This window comes from Lithobates pipiens, unplaced genomic scaffold (genome assembly GCF_037356315.1).
Source record: "Lithobates pipiens isolate NorthernLeopardFrog02 unplaced genomic scaffold, aLitPip1_a1.2 Scaffold_18, whole genome shotgun sequence".
NCBI lineage: Eukaryota > Metazoa > Chordata > Amphibia > Anura > Ranidae > Lithobates > Lithobates pipiens.
This window is the reverse complement of record NW_027507758.1, coordinates 119,382,813-119,406,739: the sequence shown is the minus strand read 5'-3', so window position 1 is coordinate 119,406,739 and position 23,927 is coordinate 119,382,813. Positions and strand designations below refer to the sequence as shown.

General features: G+C 42.1%; 1 protein-coding gene across 1 annotated transcript in view; it reads left to right on the top strand.

Moving 5' to 3' along the window:
* FANCL (FA complementation group L) overlaps nucleotides 1-23,927 on the top strand; it is a 188,751-nt gene that overhangs the window by 67,273 nt on the left and 97,551 nt on the right. The gene's annotated exons all lie outside the window — the stretch shown is intronic.

The window sequence follows — 23,927 nt, the reverse complement described above, 5'->3', positions numbered from 1 at the left end:
GTCCTTATTTAGGTAAAAGTTCTGTGATGCTAAATTTCCTGTTCCTCACTCCACAGCTGTGGATATTTAACTGGTCGCAGGTTTGGCCAGTCCTACAGAGTTGTCCTGTCCCTATAGACACCCTTGGGTGTCAGGACCTAGACTTGAACCTGGGACCTTACCTGCGTCTGGCAGTAAATCTTCTCACTGAACTACCTGAGATGCTGGACAGATCCTCTTGACAACCCTGCTTGTGCCTTGATTTCTACTGAACCTTGAACTCTTTGTTCCTCCCAAGAACTTCCTGATTTAAACCAGGTCTCTGCACTTCCTGTTTGCCAGAATATTGTGCTATCTCCAGCCAGTATCTCGGTCCTGTCTTCCCTATTGCCGTCCATATATTTTACCACTCGTTATCGACCTATGGCTTGTTCCTCGACTACGCTTCTGCCTGATTCCAACCTGCAACTACTCATTACTGAACTTTTGGCTTGTTTACTGACCATGCCTCTGTTTGATCCTTACCTGTTTATCCACTACTGGACCCCGGCTTGCTCACCTACTGGTGGGGCGCAGCAAAATCCACCTCCACCATCAGGAGCTCTGGTGAACACTGGTTAATACTTAGACTCTGCACCTCAGGTGAGCCTGCGTCATCTGCCAGGTTGACTGTCTGTGTACCTATCCTGCTGGTCGGTGGTAGTCCTGAAACTGCTATAGCAACTGGTCTTCGAGCCTGACCCCTTTATCATGACATTGGATGTTGAGGAGGATACATTTCTTCATCGTTGATTTTCTTTTTATGGACCTGTCGGTGGCAGTTTCCCACTTCTAAGTTGGACTGCTTTTTGAAATCCTGACTGTGGTTGAATTACTTTGTCCCTCAATAGATGAGAAATAAAATATGCTTTTTGGACTTGCCATAAAATCTTGATCTTGGGACCCACCCCTCTTTTCTGTCTTTGCTTTGCCCTTGATACTGCTTTTCCACAAACTGAGGCATGTTGGGTATAGGAGATGGCTTATTTTGTTTACAAATGTCCACATTTCCTGTAAGCATCAGTACAATGCAGCATTATCTGAATTCCTGTTTGTGTTTTTTTTTTTTTTTTTCTTTTGGATTCTTCAAAAAGAGTTTAAGCCAGTGTTTCTCATCCTTTTTTCAGTCAAGGCACCCTTTAAAATTATGGACAGTCTCAAGGCACCACATTCTAAAATAAAATAATGCAGCAGCATTGACACACATGAGACACCCAAAATTAGAGGATATTTATGCCTCCAAAGCAAATACACTTTTCCACACTAGTACCAACTAGTATTCCAGTGTTTCTCCTCTCTGTTTCTCTCCATTACTCAGCTAATGTGACCCCCAGTGTTGACAGAGGGGGGGGGGGGCAAGGGAGGGACAAACAAGGAGGCTTTGCAGGTGATTAACACTCTTCTTGTCAACACCGATGACATCATAGGTTGTCAGGCTGCCGGTGGCTGGAAGGTTGAAATTTGTGCACAATAAAAACCTATGGCTTTGTGTAACTAAAAGGCAGGCTTGAGCCACCTGATGGCTTGTAAACGTTTTTGGCCAATTTTTAGGCATTTTGCCAAGGCACCCCTGAAGAAACCTCAAGGCACCTCCGAGGGAGGGGGCCTGGGCACCCTGGTTGAAAAAGGCTGCTTTACCCTATCCAAAAATAAAAAAATAAAGTTTTGGACTATACATGCACTTTAACCGTAGTAGACATAAAGATTAGAATTTAGCAAGATACTTGGGACTTTACATTTGAACTACCTCTCATACATTGCAGTGTCTATCTTCACCCAAAAAGTCAAAGTCCACTGTGCCTAGGTGATCTGAATGCAAGTTCTCCCATTTTTGGGAATGCAGTTTTTGTAGCTGCTGGCTTAACCACTTCCTGCCCAAGGTACGTCCATATGACTTTATGGACTTTGAGTGTTGATGTCTGAATGATGTCTGCAGCTACAGACATCATCCAGATATCATCTTTTTCAGCTGAAGATTCTGTGCACCGTAAGAACAATCATAGCGGCATTTCAGCCACTTGATCGTTCTTACAGGTGAAGGGAGGGGGCACCCCCCTCCCCCCACCGCCACCCTCTGGTGCTTCTCCAGGCTCACTCGTATGATCGGAATATGAATTGGTCGCCGTCATAAGTTTACCATAGAGATTTCTGTTGACCAGATGGTCCCCAGTCAATTGTGATCCCATAAATTTGGTTGATTAGGCGGAACATCTCCAACCATAGGAAAGATGCAGCTGGACCTGTTCAAAGTGTATTATGGAGTGTACCCACCCTCCACATTGTCTCCAACACAAAGGTTACACTTGTGATCATTTAGAAATCCTGAGGGGCATAAGATACCACTGTAGTAGGTTTTTTTTATTATTTTTTTGGGGTCAGTTCCCACGTTTATATTTTTGGGGGCAGAATAAGTGTAGATGAGTGCAAATTGCCATTGTTCATGTGTGTGTGTGTTGTGCCAAGATCATATGCCCAGACATTTATGGGGGTTGTTTTGGTAAATTCATCTTTATTGTTCAATGCCTTGTATAATGGAGAAATACTTTTGATGTTAGAATGAGGTTTAGTAAAAAATTGTGTCATTCACCAAGGTAATAAAATGTGATGCGAAGGGTTAGAGCGAAAGAAGTGTACTATTTGCATATATGTGAAGGAATCCCGGGAGGACAGCTCTTAGCCCTTGTACACACGGTCGGAGATTCCGACGGAATGTGTCCTATCGGACCGTTTTGTGGGATAATCCGACTGTGTGTGGTCTCCATCGGACTGTTTCCGTCAGAGTATCCGACGGACCAAGTTTTCCAACTTGTCCGTAAAATTTTCCGTCAAAATGCTCCGATCGGACATACTCCGATCATGTGTAGCCTACTCCGATCATGTGTAGCCTACTCCGACGGACAAAGTGCCACGCATGCTCAGATCAAATTCCTAGACCAAAGCTATTGGCTACTAGCCTGAACGTAGTCCCATCGTAACGAAATAACGTCATCACGTTATGTACAATCGGATTTTCCGACAACTTTGCCCGACCGTGTGTATGCAACAGTTTCGGACAAAATCCAATGGATTTGGTTTTCAGAATGTCCGACCGTGTGTATGCAACAGTTTCGGACAAAATCCAATGGATTTGGTTTTCAGAATGTCCGACCGTGTGTACAAGGGCTAATTCTATCTTCAGAGCTCTGAAAGTTTTGGTGGCTGGACCTATTTGGATATCATCCAGCCATTTGATCCTTTTTTATCCCATTGTACAACGGCTATATCAGGAACAATCCAAGGAAGACTCATGATAGGAAATTGGACAGTGGTTCTTGCTGAGCTGTCTAAAGGTGTGTTTAATAAAGCATGCCAAGCTTGAACTGTGGATCTGATTGGGGGGGGGGGGGGGGCACCTTAATGGTGCTTTTAAGAAAGCGGCTAGCCATTAAAAGGTGGTATAAGTTGTTACCTTGTACCTGATGTCTCTTCAATAGCACCCGTAGGTTATTTTGTGGTTGGTGGAACCAAGCTTTTAGTTGTGTGTGAAGAGCTGCAAGGTAGTAGTCTCTAAGTACCACCTGTCACAATCCCCCTGCTCTCCTTGTAGTTGTGAGTTTACTAAATGTACATCTTGCCTTTTTGCCCTGCCATATAAACCCACTGAGCTGTTCTGAAAAAGGACATTGGTACAGAAAAGGGTAAAGTCCTGTATAAATAGAATAGTTGTGGTAGTAAAACCATTTTTAAGGCTGACAGTGTTCCAGTCCAAGACAGCTCTGATTTTGCTATGTTTTGAAGTTTCGAGCAGAGAACATCTAAGAAAGGTCAGTAATTAGCAACTACTAGTGACTTTACATCAGCGGTTAATGTGATACCTAGATATTTGATATCTTCTGCTTGCCACACATATGGTAATAAATGCTGTAATTTATGTTATGTATTAATGGGTATACCCAAACTTAAGATAAATGATTTAGATTCATTTATTTTGTAGTAGCATATACGGTTAAACATTGATAGTGTTGAGTGTATTGAAGCCAGGGAAGTTTCCACATCTGTTAGCATTAGTATTATGTCATCCGCGAATAAGTTGACGTGTTTGGTATTTTGAATTTGGAAACCAGAGATTTGTGTGTGTGTGTGAGTGGATATATGATGCCAATGATTCCATTAATAAATTAAATATTAATGGCGATAGGGCGCAGCCCTGGCACGTTCCATTGGAGATTTAGAATGTGGTAGATAACATCCCTGAGGAGTATACTTGGGCAGAGGGGTTCTTGTATAAAGCCATAATGGCAGTGAATATTGGACCAGAGAAGCCAAATGCGGTCAATACAATGGCTAGGTAACTCCAGTGGATTCTATCGAACGCCTTCTCTGCATCTAATGCTTGGAGTAGAGAAGGCGTTTTTTGCTTCCTTGCCAGATGTATTATATTTAAGCAGCGAGTAGCATCTGTGGTTTGCCGGCCTTTAGTGAAACCCAATTGATCCAGGTGGATTAGGAGAGGTAAAATGTCACGCAAGCGATGGGCAATTAGTTTAGCATAAAATTTTAGGTCGTTATTTAGAAGGGAAATGGGTCTGAAGTTTTGGGATGTAGTGGAATCCTTCCCTGGCTTGGGTAGTGTAATTATCAGGGCTCTGAACATTTCAGATGGAAAGGGTGAGCAGGCTTGGATTTCTAGAATTGTGAACGGGGAATTCAATGCTACTAGGTGTTCCTGAGACAGTTGGGAGTTTTACTTTCTAGGTTAGTGGCTAGTGTCGGGACAGTGGTGTAGTGGTTGGCACTCTTGACTAGCAGTAAAAAGGGTTGCTGGTTCGAATCCCAACCATGACACTACCTGCCTGGAGTTTGCATGTTCTCCCTGTGCCTGCGTGGGTTTCTTCCAGGTACTCCGGTTTCCTCCCACTCCAAAGAGATGCAGGTAGGTTAATTGGCTTCTGTCCAAAATTGGCCTTAGTATATGAATGGGGATCTTGGATTGTGGGCTCCTTGAGGGTAGGAACTCTGGGTATGCAATGTACAGGGATATGGACAATTGTAGACACTCACTCAGGTTGAACTGGATGGACTGGTGTCTTTATTCAACCTTACTAACTATGTAACTATGATCTTGGTTTAGATTGTAAAGTGAACTATGGTAATCACTGAAAGCGTCAGCTATTGCTTTAGAGTAGTATAGTTTAGCATTAGTGGAAGGGTGGTGGATAAAAGGAATTTTTGTTTTTTTTACCTCTGGCCTTTCAGTTTGTATGCTAATAATTTACCTGCCCCATTACCTTGGATATAAAAAGTCATTTTCAACCTCCTATTAGCTTTCTCAAAAATATCCAACAGTAAAGCTCGTAGATCCTGGCGGAGGTTAAGCAACTCTTGGGAAAGTGCAGGAGAAGGTTTGTTTTTGTTTTGTGTATCTATGCTATTCATATTTTCTAAAAGGTAATTAATTTTTTTCTGCCGCTCCCTCTTTGCTCTAGCTCCCAATTTGCTGAAAAAAACTCTTATATACGTTTTATGGGCGTTGCACAATGTAAAGGGATCATTTACTGAGGTAGCATTATTTTCAAAAAATTCTTTCAGATACCCTTTCTAATTCAAATTTGCTATCTGTTGCAATAATCGGGCGTTAACCCTCCATACAGGAGTGGAGGTAAATTCAAATAAGTCATTAATTGTTAACAACTTAAAGGTGTGGACTGACCATGTAATGGTGTTAATAGAAGTGGTCACTGTTTTTTCTAGCATCCATCTGTCCAGCTGCAACAAGTCTATCCGACTATAGGAGCACTGAGGATTAGGAAAAAAGGGAAAATCCCTCTCACTAGCATGTAAGCAGCGCCATGCATCAAAAAGGTCATGTGATTGAATAGAGCATTGAAGAGAGGCGACAGGCACGGTAGGAGGAGGAGTCCTTGGCTGGATTAGGAATGATACTAGGATATTAGGAATGTTGATGCTTGTGTATAGTCTTCATCAGTTTATTGAAAAAATTTATTTGGTGTGCATTGAGAGCACATACATTCACCAATGTTGGGGTCTTGGAATTAATGTCCCAAACCAGTATTGGGTATCTGCGTGGAGGAGCCTTAACCTCCATGCGGAGAGTGAAAGACACTGTGTCTTTAATGGCCATCATGATGACACCCCTCTTTTTAGAGTCTGAGTTTGTGGTGAATACGTGAGGGAAGTTCTTGTGTGAACATTTAGGAGGTGCAATGTTGCAGAAGTGTGTCTCCTGTGTACACAGGACGTCACATTTAAAGCGTAGTGCTTCTTGCCATAGGGACCTGCATTTTACAGGGTGGGTGAGGCCATTGGAATTGGAAAATGGATAAGAAAGTCAAACCCATATTTGGGTATTGAAGTATGTTTGAAGAAGTAGATTGATTGATTTTTTTTTTTTTTTTTACTCACTATGGAAGATGTACACCCCCTAGTGGTTGATTCTGGATAAGGCCTGGTTTCCATTGTCGAGTTTGTGAAAAGCTCTCTCAAGTATTTGTTTAGTTGTTTTACAGTGTGACTGTGTTTAAAAAGGGCAGAACAAAAGAAAAGAGGACAGTCATAATATACAGGTGACATGTTTGTCAGGTATTTCTAAGAACCAAAGAACAAAAAGGGGTTATTGAAACCCATATGCAGCATCTGCAGCTCAGGTTAAATGGGGGTGTAAAGAGCCAGTGGTCCTCCGCCAAACAGGGGTTACAATGGACAATTTCTACACCTTACCAGAGTTAGTTGTGACTTTTAGAGTTTTTAGCCTAGAGGTCGACCGATATATCGGTCGGCCGATATATCGGCCGATATTTGCCGTTTTTTAAATAATCGGCATCGGCTGATTGTGCTGATAAAAAGCCGATTTAGAACTACAGCGAGACTTTGAAATGACTTCTGTAATAGAAGTCAGTGTAAGTTGCCTGAGTCATCATAGAAACGTCTTTCCTCCTCTCTGGGCAGGCTGCCAAGAAAAGAACAGAAAGATACAATGTTTACACTTGAATGAATGAAGTCATCTCTGTGTAGAAGTTCTCAGTTTAACCATTTAAAGACTAAATCTTTTCTGACACTTGTTGCTTACAAGTAAAAATCCAGTATTTTCTGCCAGAAAATCACTTAGACCCCCCCAAAAATTATATATATTTTTTTAGCAGAGATCCTAGGGAATAAAATAGCAGTTGTTGCAATATTTTATGTCACACGGCATTTGCACAGAGGTCTTTCAAATGCATTTTTTTGGGAAAAAAATACACTATTTAAAAAATAAAAATAAAATAAAAACAGTAAAGTTAGCCCATTTTTTTTTTGTCCAAAAGTTTTGACTACCTGTTTTTATTTAATATATATAGGTTTTTTTTTTTTTTTTTATCTAAATCATACATACAAGTAAACTGATTGGAGGTTTGTTTTGTTTAATAAATGTTTAAATGTAAGAAATTTTCTGTATCACTTATGAAGACTGCTTTCACACTGGAGCGGGCAGGCGTTGATGGTAAAACGCAAGTTTTAGCGGCTCTTTACCATCATTTTAGCGGTGCTATTTGGCTGCTAGTGGGGCACATATAACCCAGCTAGCGGTCAAGGAAGAGGTTAAATGCGCCCATGAAGCACTGCTGCCAAATCGCATTGCATGCGCTTCAGCAGTGGTGCCCATTCATATCAATGGGCAGGAGTGGTGGAGGAGCGGTATACACCACTCCAAACGTGCTGCTTGCAGGACTTTTTTTTTAAAGATCCTGCCAGCGCATCGCCTCAGTGTGAAAGCACTCTGTCTTTCACACAGACTGCAGGGGAGCCATTTTGCAGGCACTTTACAGGCGCTATTTTTAGCCCAAAAGCGCCTGAAAAACGCCCCAGTGGGAAAGGTGTGTTAGATCAAGGGGGATTAAAAAAAGAAAAATAATAAAAAAGGAAAAAAATAAATAAAATAAAATCGGCCTAACATATCGGTCCCAAAAAATCGGCATCATATATCGGCTATCGGCCGCCATGATTTCTAAATATTGGCATCGGCCAGAGAAAAACCCATATCGGTCGACCTCTATTTTAGCCTTCACTGTTTTCCACTCGGGATTAATGTGGTTGTTGTAGAAGAAGCAGGTACTGGCGAATCTTGTAGTATTTACCAATTTTTCAGCAAAGAGGGGCTTTTTTCCAGAGAGTTGCTGACATATGTGGAGCCCTCCTTTGTGCCCGTCATTTTTGTGAGGAAACCCTATCTGTAACTGATATCGTGATTTCTCAATGCGTTTGTGATAGTGTTGAGGTTCCTTCTCTCTGACAGAGTATATTGGGATGGATCCGCATAGAATTGGAGCTGCAGGTATTGGGAAGGAATGTGATCTTTTTTTACGCTTTACCACAGTTTTTCTTTGATGTGGAAGAAATGCAAACCTAAAATTACATCTTTATGTACTGAGAGGTGGGATGGCTTCGGGAGACAATGAACTCTGTCCTCTGAGGCGTCTGAGGGTATTGCCTTAAACATGGTGGTGACAAAGGAGGACAGGTCTGCCTGTGGAACTGATTCAGGAGCCCTTTCATTTTCAGGTTATTACTTCTGTATCTGTCCTCAATGTCTGCTAATTTGGCTTTGACCCACTCCATCGCCTCATCTTTTTCCTCCAAGGCATCCACCAAATCGTTAATGGTGGAAGCAAATTCCCCCATTTTGTGTGCCACTTGTTCCACTCTAGCTTCCACCTCCCTTAGAAAATTTGTGCATGCAAGAGACCATGTCAGCCTGTAATGAGCTTAGTGAAATCGGCATGTCTTTCATTACTGTGTCTAAGACTTGCTGGTTAGCTGTTGCAAACTCCTCAATAGAGTCGGGTAATTTTTGTGTATCCTCTACAGATTCTGCATTATAGCTCACTTCATGTTGTCTGTTTTGTGTGTCCATTTTAAATCTGGACTTTTCTGGGCTGCCAGACATAGGAGTGGAGGAGTTTGAGTTGTAGCTATGGGAGATCTGCTGGCTGGAGTTTGTGAGCTCTGCTGAGAGGTATTTGATTATTGAGGTGGCGCTCTATGATCCCCGTTGGAGGGGCCATTGGCGCCATCTTGCTTACCTTCATGCTGCTGCTGATGGAAGAATTCAGTCAGCTTTTGAGGCTTTTTCTGCTCCTTTCTCTTCCATGAAATGGTTGTGGGTGTTAGGTGGATAAACCGCAGGGTATTAGTGGCCGAAAGCGGGCTCTGAAAGGTCACTGTTTGACGATTTTCAGAGCTGCAGTCTCAGGCATCCAGCTAGCTCCACCCCCCTGGATTTCTAACTTGATGCACATTAACCCCTTCGCTGCCAGGCCCTGTGCTCCACTTTTAAAGTTAGCTGGCCAGGCCATTTTTGCAATTTTTTTCATCTTTTTTTTATTTCCATACAGCCTTCAGAGTTTGTAAAAGACCCCACAAACCACATATTTTCTGCAAGCACATGACCTGTAGAATAAAAAGAAGGTGCTACTAATCTGTAAGGCCCCATGATTTTTTACACAATGTTTATCAAAGCAATATGTTTGCTGAAAATCCACAAATTATTATTAGCAGATAAAAACACAGAAATGGTGAAAATCTAACTTATGCAAAAGACCCCCCAAGGGACATTTTACCCTTACAGCTTTCAGAGTTTGCAAAAGACCCCCCAAACCATATATTTTCTGAAAGCACATGACCAGTAGAATAAAAAGAAGGTTCTACTGAATTTTTAAGGCCACACAATATTTGCGCAAATGTTTATAAAACTGATTTTTTTTTTTTTCACTAAAATCCTTATTTGCACACTTGAACAGCATAATTTTCAAAACTCTTGCTAAATTCCTACTAAAGCCTCATTCACTTGGTAAACTAAAGCGTTCGCCCATGGGGGGGCTATGTTTACCAGAGCAGGTGTTCTGTGCATCCCTATGCAGGCAGTCTGCACGGAGCGGCTACAAAGACAGGTCTGACATCCATGCATGTGTAGGCGTATGGCCCCAAACGCAGACAGTGTGAGTTCAGGGACATACACGCACATGGATGTCAAGTTAGGAATAGTGGCTGTGTCCATGCAGATGCTGCATCCCAATTGATATGGATGGGACTGCCTGCACAGAACACCTGAACATTCCTGTGCAGCTGCTGCTGTGATGACCTGCATGGGGATGCACAGAACACCTGTGCATCCCTGTGTTGCTAAACACTGCCTGGCTGTAGGTATTCAACGGGATGACAGCTCTGTGTAAGGGGAAACTATTAGTTTTTTTTTCTTTTTCTTGTAGGAGTTCAATAAAGTGTTACTTTTGTAGTTATTTGCATCTGTGTAATTATTTTGTTGCAATGTTTTAAATACTTTGTAACAACATTGAGTGTTTGAAGCCGTGTGCTCTTATATGGAAGTGCCAACCTGTTAGTGTAACATGTAAGTGAGACAAAAATGTGCTATCAAATTAATATGCAATACAATATTTTTAAATAACTACAATAGTAAACCTTTTAGTGCCAACATATTGGATGTGAGACAAAAAATGTGCAATAAAATTAATTCAAAAGAGTATTATATGCAAATTGTATCATGTAAACCAAGGGTAGGCAACCTTAACCACTTCAGCCCCAGAACATTCGGCTGCTCAATGACCAGGCCATTTTTTGCGATACGGCACTGCGTCGCTTTAACTGACAATTGTGCGGTTGCGCGACGATGTACCCAAACAAACTTGACATCCTTTTTTCCCCCACAAATAGAGCTTTTGGTGGTATTTGATCACGTCTGTGGTTTATTTATTATCTTTTGTGCTATAAACAAAAGAGCAACAATTTTGAAATGTGTGTGTGTGTGTGTGTGTGTGTGTGTGTGTGTGTGTGTGTGTGTGTGTGTGTGTGTGTGTGTATATATATATATATATATACTTTTTGCTATAACAAATATCCCCATTTTTCTTCAGTTTAGACCGATGTGTATTCTTCTACATATTTTCGTTAATAAAAACTGCAATAAGCATATATTGATTGGTATAACATCTACAAAATAGGGGAAAGATTTATGTTATTATTATTATTATTTTTACTAGTGTGTGCCCCCTAGAGCGTCTTAAAGGGCTAACGTACAGCTACGATGGCTCACCCAGGGGAGCCATGTTGCCGCAGTATATCTGTGGCGGCCGGTCGGGAATCTGTTAAAGAGCTGGAGATCTACCTGGACAAGAAGTGAGAAGTCAAAGATCACCAGGCACAGTATCACCTCCTCACACTTAAACCTCTAATTGCCGTACTACCATTTTGCATTACACGAAAATTAAGCGTTTCAATCAGTTGGTGAGGAGGCAACATTTTGCCTCATTACCACCTGTCAAACACACTTGGATTGCTTTTCAGGGGAGCAGCAGTGCCTGCTGTACTGGTGAATGAGCCCTTAGTTGCATGGGGGAAGAAGATTTGTGCTAGACGAAGTGATATGTAGGGGGAGGGAATTTGTGCTAGGAGGGGTATTTTTTTGGGGGGGGTGACGGATTCATGCTAGTAGGGATGATTGGGGGTATTTATGCTGGGAGAGGAAATTTGGGGGGAGGATCTGTGAAGGGACATTTGAGGGGTAGAGGTTTTGCTAGGAGGGGGTGTTTTTTTTTTTTTTGGGCGGTGGGGGGAATTTGTGCTGGGGAGATTTGCAGAGAGGGAGGATTTGAGCTTGGAGGGGGAGTGGGGGAGAGGGCAAAAACATGTGCTGGCGGGGGGGGGGGGGGGGTAGGGGATTTCAGCATGGGAGCAGATTTTGTACTGTCTGGAGGGGGAATTTATGCTCTGTAATAGCAGGTCAGCAAGCCCAGACTGTGATCTACAGTACCAGTCACCCATCCGAGATCTTACCTGCTCTTCTTGGGTCCCTCTTTGCTGCCCCCTGGTCCCTACCTCCTGTCGAGTGTCCCCACAGCAAGCGGCTTGCTATGGGGGCATCAGAGCCGAGCTGCAGCTCCATGTGTCAATCCAGACATGGAGCTGACATTCGCCCCCTCTCTCTCCTGATTGGCTAACTAACTTTGACCGTTGCAGAAGCCAATAGTGCCGCTGTTGTGTTTCAGTCAATCAGAAGCGAGAGTCCCAGATGGCCGAGGGACTCGTGGACATTGCTGGACAGAGATCGGGTCAGGTAAGTATTAGGGGGTGCTGGGGAGGCTGCTCCACACAGAAGGCTTTATATCTTAATGCATAATCCTTCTTCCTTTACAACTCCTTTTAAAGTGATCTAGTGCAAAAATTGTGTACTGCCTGGCTTGTAGTATGCCGCACATGAATGAGGCTTTAGGCCCTGTTTACACTTGTGGTTGGGGGGCAGCAAAAATGTACAGTTGAGCTGTGTTTTCTGCCCCCCCTTAAGCTGCAATAGGCAACGGATGGAGTTGTTTACATGCTGTGGGCACAGTGCTTTGCGCCCGCGGCAAAGTTGACCTGACCTCCTTCTGGACACTACGCATTCAGGCCAATAGGGAAGCGCTGCAAACATCCCACAATTGCGTGCAATGCATGCAGTTGCAGTGCATTTGTCGCCAAAAAGGGGGTTAAAACAGGCGATGAAGAGGCGTTGTATCACGTTCTCGCTGCTCGTCATTAGCCTCTGAAGCAAGATCCTAACACGGATCGGGCTTCAGAGGCAAGGGAGATTTAGAACACATGTCTAAATCTACCTATAGGCCCCTTTTTACACAGGTGCCTCAGTGGAACGGAATCCGCTTGCTCTGCTGATCTCCAGTGAGCAGGCAGATGACAGGTCCATCGCAGTTCACTGTGCAGAGAGGAGATGGACCCAGTCCCGCTGTCCCCTATGGGGAATTTGGGTGAAAATGGACTCTGCTTTCGTCAGATCCGATCAGTCAGATGGATGGAAAATAGGACCACCATCCGTCTGGATTTTTTGCGGATCGAATAGCGGTGGATGTCAGTGAATATGTCACTCCACTGACATCCACCAAGCCACATACACAACTCCAAGATTATCAATGCCTTGCTAAAGTAGCTCAAGGTAAAGGTGATGGACTCACCAAGCATGCCTCCAGACCTATATAATTGAGCATCTGTGGGACCTCCTCAAATGGAATGTGGAGGAGTGCAAGGTCTCTAACATCCACCAGCTCCGTGATGTTGTCATGGAGGAGTGGAAGAGGACTCCAGTGGCAACCTGTGACGCTCTGGTGAACTTCCTGCCCAAGAGGGTTAAGGCACTGCTGGAAAATAATGGCCACACAAAATATTGATACTTTGGCCTTAATTTGGACACTTTCACTTAGGGGTGTACTAACTTTTGTTGCCAGCGGTTTCGACATTAATGGCGGCGTGTTGCGTTATTTTGAGGGGACAGCAAATTTACACTGTTGCGCAAGCTGTACACTCACTACTTTACAATGTAGCAAAGTGTAATTTCTTCAGTGTTGTCACATGAAAAGATATAATAAAATTATTTACAAGGGTGTACTCACTTTTGTGAGATACTGTGTATGTATATATAATATACAGTATCTCTCAAAAGTGAGTACACCCTTCACGTTTTTTGTAAATATTTTTTCATAGCTTTTCATTTGATAACACTGAAGAAATGACACTTTGCTACAATGTTAGGTAGTGAGTGTACAACAGTGTAAATTTGCTGTCCCTTCAAAATAACTCAACACAGCCATTAATGTCTAAACCGCTGGCAACAAAAGTGAGTGCACCCCTAAGTGAAAATGTTCAAATTGGGCCCAATTAGCCATTTTCCCTCCCCGGTGTCTTGTGACTCATTAGTGTTACAAGGTCTCAGGTTTGAATGGGGAGCAGGTGTGTTCAATTTGGTGTCATCGCTCTCAATCTATTATACTGGTCGCTGGAAGTTCAACATGGCACCTCATGGCAGAGAACTCTGAGGATCTGTAAAAAAGAATTGTTGCCTAGGCTATAAGAAGATTGCCAAGACCCGGGAAATGAGCTGCAGCACAGTGGCCGCCAAGACCATATAGCAGTTTAACAGGACAGGTTCCACTCAGAACAGGCCTCGCCATGGTTGACCAAAGAGGTTGAGTGCATGTGCTCAGCACCATATCCAGAGGTTGTCTTTGGGAAATAGACATACGGGTGCTGCTAGCATTGCTGCAGAGGTTGAAGGGGTGGGGGGGTCAGCCTGTCAGTGCTAAGACCATACGCCGCACGCTGCATCAAATTGGTCTGCATGGCTGTCGTCCCAGAAGGAAGCCTCTTCTAAAGATGATGCATAAGAAAGTCTGCAAACAGTTTTCTGAAGACAAGCAGACTAAGGGCATGAATTACTGGAACCATGTCCTGTGGTCTGATGACACCAAGATAAACTTATTTGGTTCAGATGGTGTCAAGCGTGTGTGGTGGCAACCAGGTGAGGAGTGCAAAGACAAGTGTGTCTTTCCTACAGTCAAGCATGGTGGTGGTAGTGTCATGGTCTGGGGCTGCATGAGTGCTGCCAGAACTGGGGAGCTACAGTTCATTGAGGGAATCATGGATGCCAACATGTACTGTGACATACTGAGCATGATCCCCTCCATTAAGAGACTGGGCCGCAGGGCAGTATTCCAACATAATGACCCCAAACACACCTCCAAGATGACCACTGCCTTGCTAAAGAAGCTTGGGGTAAAGGTGATGGACTGGCCAAGCATGTCTCCAGACCTAAACCCTATTGAGCATATGTGGGGAATCCACAAATGGAAGGTGGAGAAGCACAAGGTCTCTAACATCCACCAGCTCCGTGATGTCGTTATGGAGGAGTGGAAAAGATCTCCAATGGCAACCTGTGAAGCTCTGGTGAACTCCATGCCCAAGAGGGTTAAGGCAATGCTGGAAAATAATGGTGGCCACACAAAATATTGACACTTTGGGCCCAGTTTGGACATTTTCACTTAGGGGTGTAACACACTTTTGTTGCCAGCGGTTTAGACATGGCTGTGGGAGTTTTGAGGGGACAGCAAATTGACATGGTTATTGAAGCTGTACATTAACTACTTTACATTGTAGCAAAGTGTAATTTCTTCAGTGTGGTCACATAAAAAGATGTAATAAAATATTTACAAAAATGTGAGGGGTGTACATTCTGTGAGAATGTGTGTGTGTGTGTGTGTATATATACAGTGGATATAAAAAGTCTACACACCCCTGCTAAAATGTCAGGTTGCTGTGTAAAAAATGAGACAGACAGACACCTTTTTAATGTGACCTATAAACTGTACAACTCAGCTGAATGACAAAATTACATATTTTAGGTGGAGGGAAGTAAAAATAAAATAAAATAGAATGATATGGTTGCATACGTGTGCACACCCTTACACAAATACTTTGTTGAAGTACCTTTTGATTTTATTACAGCACTCTGCCTTTTTGGGTATGAGTCTATCAGCATGGCACATCTTGACTTGCCAATATTTGCCCTCTCTTCTTTTCAAAAACATTCCAAATCTGTCGGATTGTGAGGGCATCTCCTGTGCACAGCCCTCTTCAGATCACCCCACAGATTTTCAATCAGATTCAGGTCTGGGCTCTGGCTGGGCAATTCCAAAACGAATCTTCTTTTGGTGAAGCCATTCCTTTTGTTGATTTGGATGTATACTGTGGGTCGTTCTAATGCTGAAAGGTGAAATTCCCCTTCATGTTCAGCTTTCTAGCAAAAGCCGGAAGGTTTTGTGACAATATTGACTGGTATTTGTAACTGGTCATAATTTCCTCTACCTTGATTAAGGCCCCTGTTCCAGCTGAAGAAAAACAGCCCCAAAGCATGATGCTACCACCACCATGTTTCACTGGGGGTATGGTGTTCTTTTGGTGATGTGCAGTGTTGTTTTTGTGACAAACATAGCTTTTGGAATTATAGCCAAAAAAGTTCAACCCTTGGTTTCATCAGACCATAACATATTTTCCCACATGCTTTTGAGAATACGGGAGATTGTTGTCACATGTACCACACAACCAATATTTGCCAGATATTCCTACAGCTCCTTTAATGTTGCTGTAGGCCTCTGGGCAGCCTCCCTGACCAGTTTTCTTATATTTTCATAAATTTTGGAGGGGCGTCCTGTTCTTTGTGCCATATTTTCTCCACTTGATGTTGACTGTCTTCACTGTGTTCCATGGTGTATCTAATGCCTTGGAAATTCTTTTGCACCCTTCTCCTGAGTGATAACTTTTAACAATGAGATCCCCTGATGCTTTGGAAGCTTTCTGCGGACCATAGAAAGACCTACTAGAACAGCTGAAATTTATTTGGGGTTGGGGTAATGTGCAACCACATTATTTTAGCTTTTTATTTTTACTTCCCTTCTCTAAAAGATTTCAGTTTGTTTTTCAATTGAGTTGTACAGTTTATAGGTCACATTAAAGGTAGAAAAAGTTATGAAATGATTTAACGTTATCTCCTTCTTTTTATATTTTTATTTAAAAAAAAAGAAAAAAAAAAGATATATACTTTTAGGTGTCATTGTAACTACCTATCAGTGGCCATAATGTTATGCCTGATCAATTTATTTATATATCGATCCGGCATAACATTATGGCCACTGATAGGTAGTTACAATGGCACCTAAAATTCGTATATTGGGCAGGAAGTAAACATGTTGTACTTGAAGTTGATATGTTGAATGTAGGAAAAATGGGCAAGCATAAGTATTAAAGCTCCTTTGACAAGAGCCAAATTGCACTGGCTAGATGACTTAGAGTAATTCAAAAACTGCAACTGTTGTGGGATGATCCCAGTCTGCAGTGGTCCAAGGAAGAAAAACTGGGGACGAGGCCATGGGTGGACAAGACTCATTGATGCTCATGGGGAAGGAAGGTTACTGTAGCTCAAATTGCTGAAAAGTGCATTGCAGTTTGCTGCTTTTGTATGGAGCTGCATAGCCACAGACTGGTCAGGGTGCCATGCTGACCGTATCCACAGCCAAAAGCTTACAATGAGTATGTGAGCATCAAAACTGGACCATGGAGCAATGGAAGAAGGTGATTTTGGTCTGATGAATTCAAGAATGGTTTGAGGAACACAACAACGAGTTTGAGGAGGCCTTACCTTGTCACGTACAAGACTTAAAGGATCCGCTACTAATTGCTTGTTGCCAGATACCACAGCATACCTTTTTGAGGTCCAGTGGACTTCATGCCGCAACAGGATATGGTAGGTGGTTATAATGTTATGGTTGATTGGTATATATCTATCAGGAAGATAAGGTCAAATGGCTCGGGTTAGTGATTCTAATTTAAGCCAGTACAGTAATTGGCATTTTCAGAATGAGAACTCAACAATGACAATGTCCCATATTTCTTTCAGGAGAAACATCCCTAAAGCAAAATGTTACCAAAGCAGGGAAAATAAAAGTGTTTGCTTAGCTGCTGGGTCCTGACCAAACCAACATGTTGGAGCTCACACAGGGTTATGGAACAAGGTGATAGTGGTGGGCAAATCGGAAGGCACCTAGCATTGTGACATGAGAGAGGGAGTGAGTCGCATGCTAGGTATTTTGCTTCATGCAGCTGAATGTAATGCAACAGGACTGAGAAAAGAGGATTATGAGCTGCTGGGGAGAGAATTTAAAGCTACTGTTCAGCCTTTTTACCAAAAAATAAATAAAAAGTCCAGCCCTGTGCTCACCCAAACTGTTATTTTGCCAGGCTTTGGGTGGCACCGGCATGTTTACTGTGGATAGCTGGCACGCACAAGCCGCACTGCACTTTGTGAATGGTCCTACAGCCTTCTGGGACCTGTGATGTATCCCAGAAGGTTGCCGGCAGGGGGAAAAACTTCAGATAGATTGCAGCAGCGCTCTGATCACAAGTGAGAGTGGGTACCTGTCAAAACCAGGTACACGCAATCCCATCCCCCTTCCCATACCCCCCCCCCCCCGCAAAAAAAAGTGTCAAAATTTAGAAGAGGAGTAGGGAAGCAGGGTATAAAGAGGAACTTCCCCATTAGGATGAAGTTCTGTTTTATCTGAACAAGCATGGACAAACAAAAGGTTCACTTTAAGGGCCCATTCAAACCATTGTGCTGTGCTAATGTGTACTCTGTGGTAACATGCAGCCCATGTTGGTGTACCTGAATTGCACCCCCAAGCACCTTGCCAATGGATGTGCATTGCAGCATACAGTAACACACTCCCGTGCATTGCAGTATGTTGTGTTGCAAAAAATAGTACATACACCTCTTTTGCCGCATTAAATGGCCTATATAAATGGTCACACTAATTCAGCGTAATTTCACACGCCATATAATGTGCGTTAATACAGCATAACCGTACAAAGGTTCTAAGGATGGCTGCATCACAATGCTCATATACAAATTCTATTTACAGCAATGCTATTAAAAAGTCATGAAACATGACTATGGAAAATAAAATATAAAAACAAGGCTTGTACAAGACAGATCAAAAAAGAGAGCAAAAGCAATAAAGAAATATATTTGTTTTATAGCGTAATAAATCTGTAAAGGTTCAGAAGAGTGAATTAAAAAAAGAAGTGGCATTACTGTTAATACTTTTAACTGAATGTTTGTTTTCTGTTCGTTTCAGTCCAACAAAGCAGTTCTTTTGTGTGTGTATATATATTTGATATCGGATAATTAAAACCTCCATGCCTAAAGTATTAATCTCTTGTGCATGAATTTCACGCAAGCATTAAGAGCCTCCGTCAATGCTGCGCTAATTTCATACATATAAAAAGTGGTTATTTTAATGAATCTCTACCGTCGTTATTAAAGACTACTGTAAGTTCTTAGAGCTTAAGTTATTAAGTAAATTGTCTGAAGAATTGTTTTCTTTTAAAGCCATTTCACAGTTGGCGAAATGACTGTTTCAGTTACTAGTCTGTTAAGCAATGCTATAAAGGTGATTACTATGTGCCTTCTTCCTTGGAAGGTATCTCTCTAATTTTACCCTACATCATTAAGTTGGTGAAGCAAAGCCTGTGCTTTCCCCCGTGATAGACTACAAACGCCATTTTTTTTATTTTTTTTTAATCCTTTCGTTAATCTAATCTTGCTTGTTTTTTACTGTTAGATGCAACATCCTCATCACAGCCAAAATCCAGTTATAAAGTAAGCAGCGTTTTTTAACGGCTTATTTTGTTTAGTTCTTACCGACGTATATAAAATAGCAGCTGGTACATTAAGTGAGGAAGTTAACGCGCCCGCATTAACAGAGAGGCTCTCATTATTTAAACCTAGGTTTTCTGAACTGTTTGTGACTTTTTAATAATACCCTTTCTTGCCTGCAGCCATTCAGACTTCCCTAAGCTCACAAAGCTAAGTAGTTCAATTTTTCAGCTTTTTATCTTTGCCCAAGAGAAGATAAATGAAAACGGGGGCAAAGAATATTTGTGGTGGTGGGAGTGTAATCCTACGGTTGGTGTGAAGGGATAAGAACACATTCATTTAGTATGCAGAAACAATAGCCCATATCGGTGTCTATTGAAGCTATACACATGAGTCACGTGTAAAATAATCTGGTCTTGTGATGGCCTAGTATTAAGGTCAGGGATCTTATTTCTCAACTGCTATAGGCTTATTTTGTGGTTTATGTAAAATCTGTTTTAACTGCAATGAACTGGCTCCAAGGTTAGAGATTAAGATTTATTTGCTCAGAGGCAGTGTTATTTATTTTTTAATGTTTAGTTTCTTCATAAAAGCATAGAATGCAAATTTGATTCTCCTGGACGGGCACATACCATAATAGGACTATATAGGTAAGGATTAAAAAAAAAAAGCAAAAAATACTACTGAATAGGTAGTGAGGAATAACGTATACAATTGTGCTGTCTTCTATCTGATGTACAGTGAACGTGACCCTGTTTATTTAGGCAAGATTCTCATAGGATTTTAAAGAGTAATTCCAGATATGGCATTTTTCACATAGTTAAATTCATCCACCGATCAGGCTTAATATTATGACCACTGATAGGTAAAGTGAATAACATTGGTTATCTTGTTGCAGTGCAAGTGAACATGTTGTCCATGAAGTTGTGTTGTGTGAAAGCATGAAAAACGGGCAAGATTAAGGATTCAAGCAACTCTGGAAAGGCCCAAATTGCAATGACTAGAACAATGGGTCAGAGCATCTCCAAAACTGCAGCTCTTGTCGGACGTCTTGGCTCTGACGCTATTCAGTAAAGGCTTTGCATTTTCTTAATGCATGCAAAGCATTCTCCAAATGATCCAGATGGGGAGTGTGATGTCACCGTCCCAACACTCCACCTTGTTCTATAGAGAACATTTTGCATTCATTGAGAAAATGCAAAGCATTCTTTGAATGGTCCTTGTGCCGAGCAGCTGACCACCTGGTCGGCATAGGATCTGAAAGCTAGTGTAGGTCATTTTGAGTAATGATGCATACTACAGTGTTTTCCAGCTACCAGTAGAGGAATCCCACAGGTATGGTATATGCATAGTTACATTGGTCCAAGCTGATTACATGGGCCACCTTGGTTACAGACAGCGCTGTCCTGTTTCTGGTGCTGCTGGAGCAAATTGATGCCTGTATAGAGAATACAGGGAGATACTCACTCTCTCCCTTACCTCTGCCATTCAGCAAACTTTTTGTATTTTATTTTTTTTCTTAGTGAATACAAGATGTTTTCTGATTGGAAGACATGTTGAACAAAGCATTATTTACCCCTCTTCTCTTCCTCATCCAACATGCCCACTATAACTCTTGGTAGACAGAAATGCCTCTTCTGTGTTTCACTTTGTTTACTGGGGTCTAACTTTTTGCTTTATGGCTAAGCCCTGCCAAGTGCAATCCTACTGTCTGTTTAATCATTTTTATATGCTTCTACGAAACATACTGGCTATATTACATCTTAGGGAACTGACAACAACAGCCTGGAGCATTGTCCTCTGCCTGTTTAACTATATTAGTCTTCTTTGGCTTCTTTTGGGTGTGCTTCATATTGTGCGGCGATCTACGCAATGTCTGGACACACAGGTCCCAGAAGACAGCAGGGACCAATCAGTACACGCAGCAAGACTTGCGCATGTGCAGTAGGGAACCAGGAGTGAAGACGAAAGTCTTCACTGCCTGGTTCCCTTACCAGAAATGGCAGCGGCAGCACCCAGGAGTCAATCCGAAGATTGGCTGGGGTGCCGACATCGTGGGCTCCCTGGACAGATAAGTGTCCTTATATTAAAAGTCAGCAGCTACAGTATTTTTTAGCTGCTGACTTTACATTTTTTTTTTTTTTTTTTTTATGCTGGCAGAACTCTGCTTTAAGGGACTCAGGTGATATCTAGACCATTGTTCCTAATTTTTATTGACTGGAATTGTACCAGCTGATTGAAGAAAAACCAATGTGGCAACAATATTTAAAAAAGGGCAGAGATTTATCCCTGGAAACTACAGGCCAGTTAGCCTAACATCAATAGTCTGCAAGATATTGGAGGGAATAAGGGACTATATACAAGATTTTAGTAATGATAACCGTATCATTAGCAGTAATCCGCATGGATTCATGAAGAATTGTTCTTGCCAGACCAATCTATTAACTTCTATGAAGAAGTGAGCTGCCATCTAGATAAAGGATGGCCTGTGGTTGTGGTGCATCTGGATTTTGCAAAGGCATTTGATACAGTTTCCCACAAACATTTAATGTACAAACTAAGGTATGTAGGCGTGGACCATAGGGTGAGTACCTGGATTGAAAACTGGCTACAGGGGCAAGTCCAAAGGGTGGTGATAAATGGTGAGTACTCTGAAGGGTCTGGTGTGGATAGTGGGGTCCCCCAAGGATCTGTCCTTGGACCAATCCTGTTTAATTTATTCATAAACGATCAAGAGGATGGGATAAACAGCTCAATCTCAGTATTTGCGGACAATGCAAAGTTAAGTGGGGCAATAACTGCTACGCAGGATGTGAAAACCTTGCAGGGTGACCTAAAAGAAATAATGCGGTGGGCAACTACATGGCGCATGAGGTTTAATGTTACAAAATGTAAGGTAATGCAGTTGGGTGCCAAAAATACAAATGCAATTTACTCGCTAGGGGGAGAACCTCTGGGGGAATCTAGGATGGAAATGGACCTGGGAATCCTTGTAGCTGACAGGTTCAGCAATGGGGCAATGCCAAGCTGCTACAAGCAAAGCCAATAGAATATTGGCATGCATTTCCAAAATGTTAATTCTCCCACTCTACAAGACTCTGGTCCAGCCACATTCTGAGTTGTGGACACCAGTCCTCAGGAAGGATGTGCTGGAACTGGAGAGAGTCCAGAGAAGGGCAACAAAGCTAACTCAGGGAATGGACAACCTCAGCTATGGGGAAGAGACTACAAGTATTGAACTTATTCTCTCTGGAGAGGAGACGCTTGATCGGGGATATGATATCGATATACAAATACCATACTGGTGACCCTAGCAGAGGCAAAACAACTATTCAGTGAAAGGGAATTTAAAGACACATGGCCATTCACTAAAATTGGAAGAGAATCTGTTTCACCTTAAACTGCGTAGAGGGTTATTTACTGCCAAAGCGGTAAGGATGCATAATTTTCTTCCTCAAGCAGTGGTATCAGCAGGGAGTGTCAATAGTTTAAAAAAAACGATTTAGATGGGCACCTTAATGACCACATCATACAGGGGTATACAATATACTATTGACATAAACGCTTACACACACCCACATATAGGTTGAACTGGATGGACTGGTGTCTGTTTTTCAACCTCACCAACTATGTAACAGGTTCTAGAAGGTTGCAAGCCCATTCATAACGTGCAGCGTGGCTCGTACATATGCAGGGGGAAGCGGCTGTGAAGCTGCAAGCAGTCACAGCTCCCAAGGTAAACATGTAGGTGGCGGGAGCCAAAGACAGATGAAGAGCTGGCTCGGGTGAGGAACATGCGGGATCCCTGGACAGGTAAGTGTCCTATTATTCAGGCCACTTTCACACTAAGATGATTTACAGGCATTTTAGTGCTAAAAAAAAGCACCTGTAGATCGCCACTCTTCTCACTGCAGTGTGAAAGCACACTGGAGCAGTGTGCTAATAATTAGCCCATTTTTATCAGCACAGCCCCCATCAAATGTGCCCATCAGCTGCCAATCCGTGCCCAACAGCTGCCAGCAGTGCCCCAATAATAGTCAGTGCTTCTTCATCAGTGCAGCCTATAAGTGTCCATCAATTCTACATATCAGTTCCACCTTATTAGTGCCGCCTCATCAGTGCCCATCAGTGAAGGAGAAAACAAAATTTTATGACAGAAACTAAAACATTTTTTTTAGTAAAAAATAAAAACCCCTGAGGTGATCAAATACCACCAAAAGAATGCTCTATTTGTGGGAAGAATGATAAAAAATTTGTTTGGGTACAGTGTTGAATGACCGAGCAATTGTCATTCAAATTGCGACAGTGCTGAAAATTGTCCTGGGCAGGAGGGGGCGAAAGTGCCTGGTATTGAAGTGGTTACCCATTTAAAGACTAAACCTTTTTCTGACACTTGTTGCTTACAAGGTAAAATCTGTATTTTCTGCTAGAAAATTACTTAGAACCCTAAAACATAATTTATTTTTTATTTTTAGCAGAGACCCATGAGAATAAAATGGCAGTTGTTGCAATATTTTATGTCACACGGTATTTGCGCAGTGTTCTTTCAAACGCATTTTTTGGGGAAAACATACACTTCGAAGAACTAAAAAAAGTAAATAAATGAAACCGTAAAGTTAGCACATTTTTTTTTTTTATAATGTGAAAGATGATGTTACGCCGTGAGAATCGTGAGAGAATTGTAATCTTTATTCTAAACAAAAAATTGATTCTTATTTTAGCCAGCATCGTGCAGCTTTAGTGTATGTGGTTTTTGAGGGGTTTTTTTTATGCCATTTGACAAAACGAAGGTAGGACTGCACAGAAAACCGTTATTTCATACATAAATATCCTTTTTTTTTTTTTTTATATAATACACTGAATTTGAATGATATGAATGAACAAAATA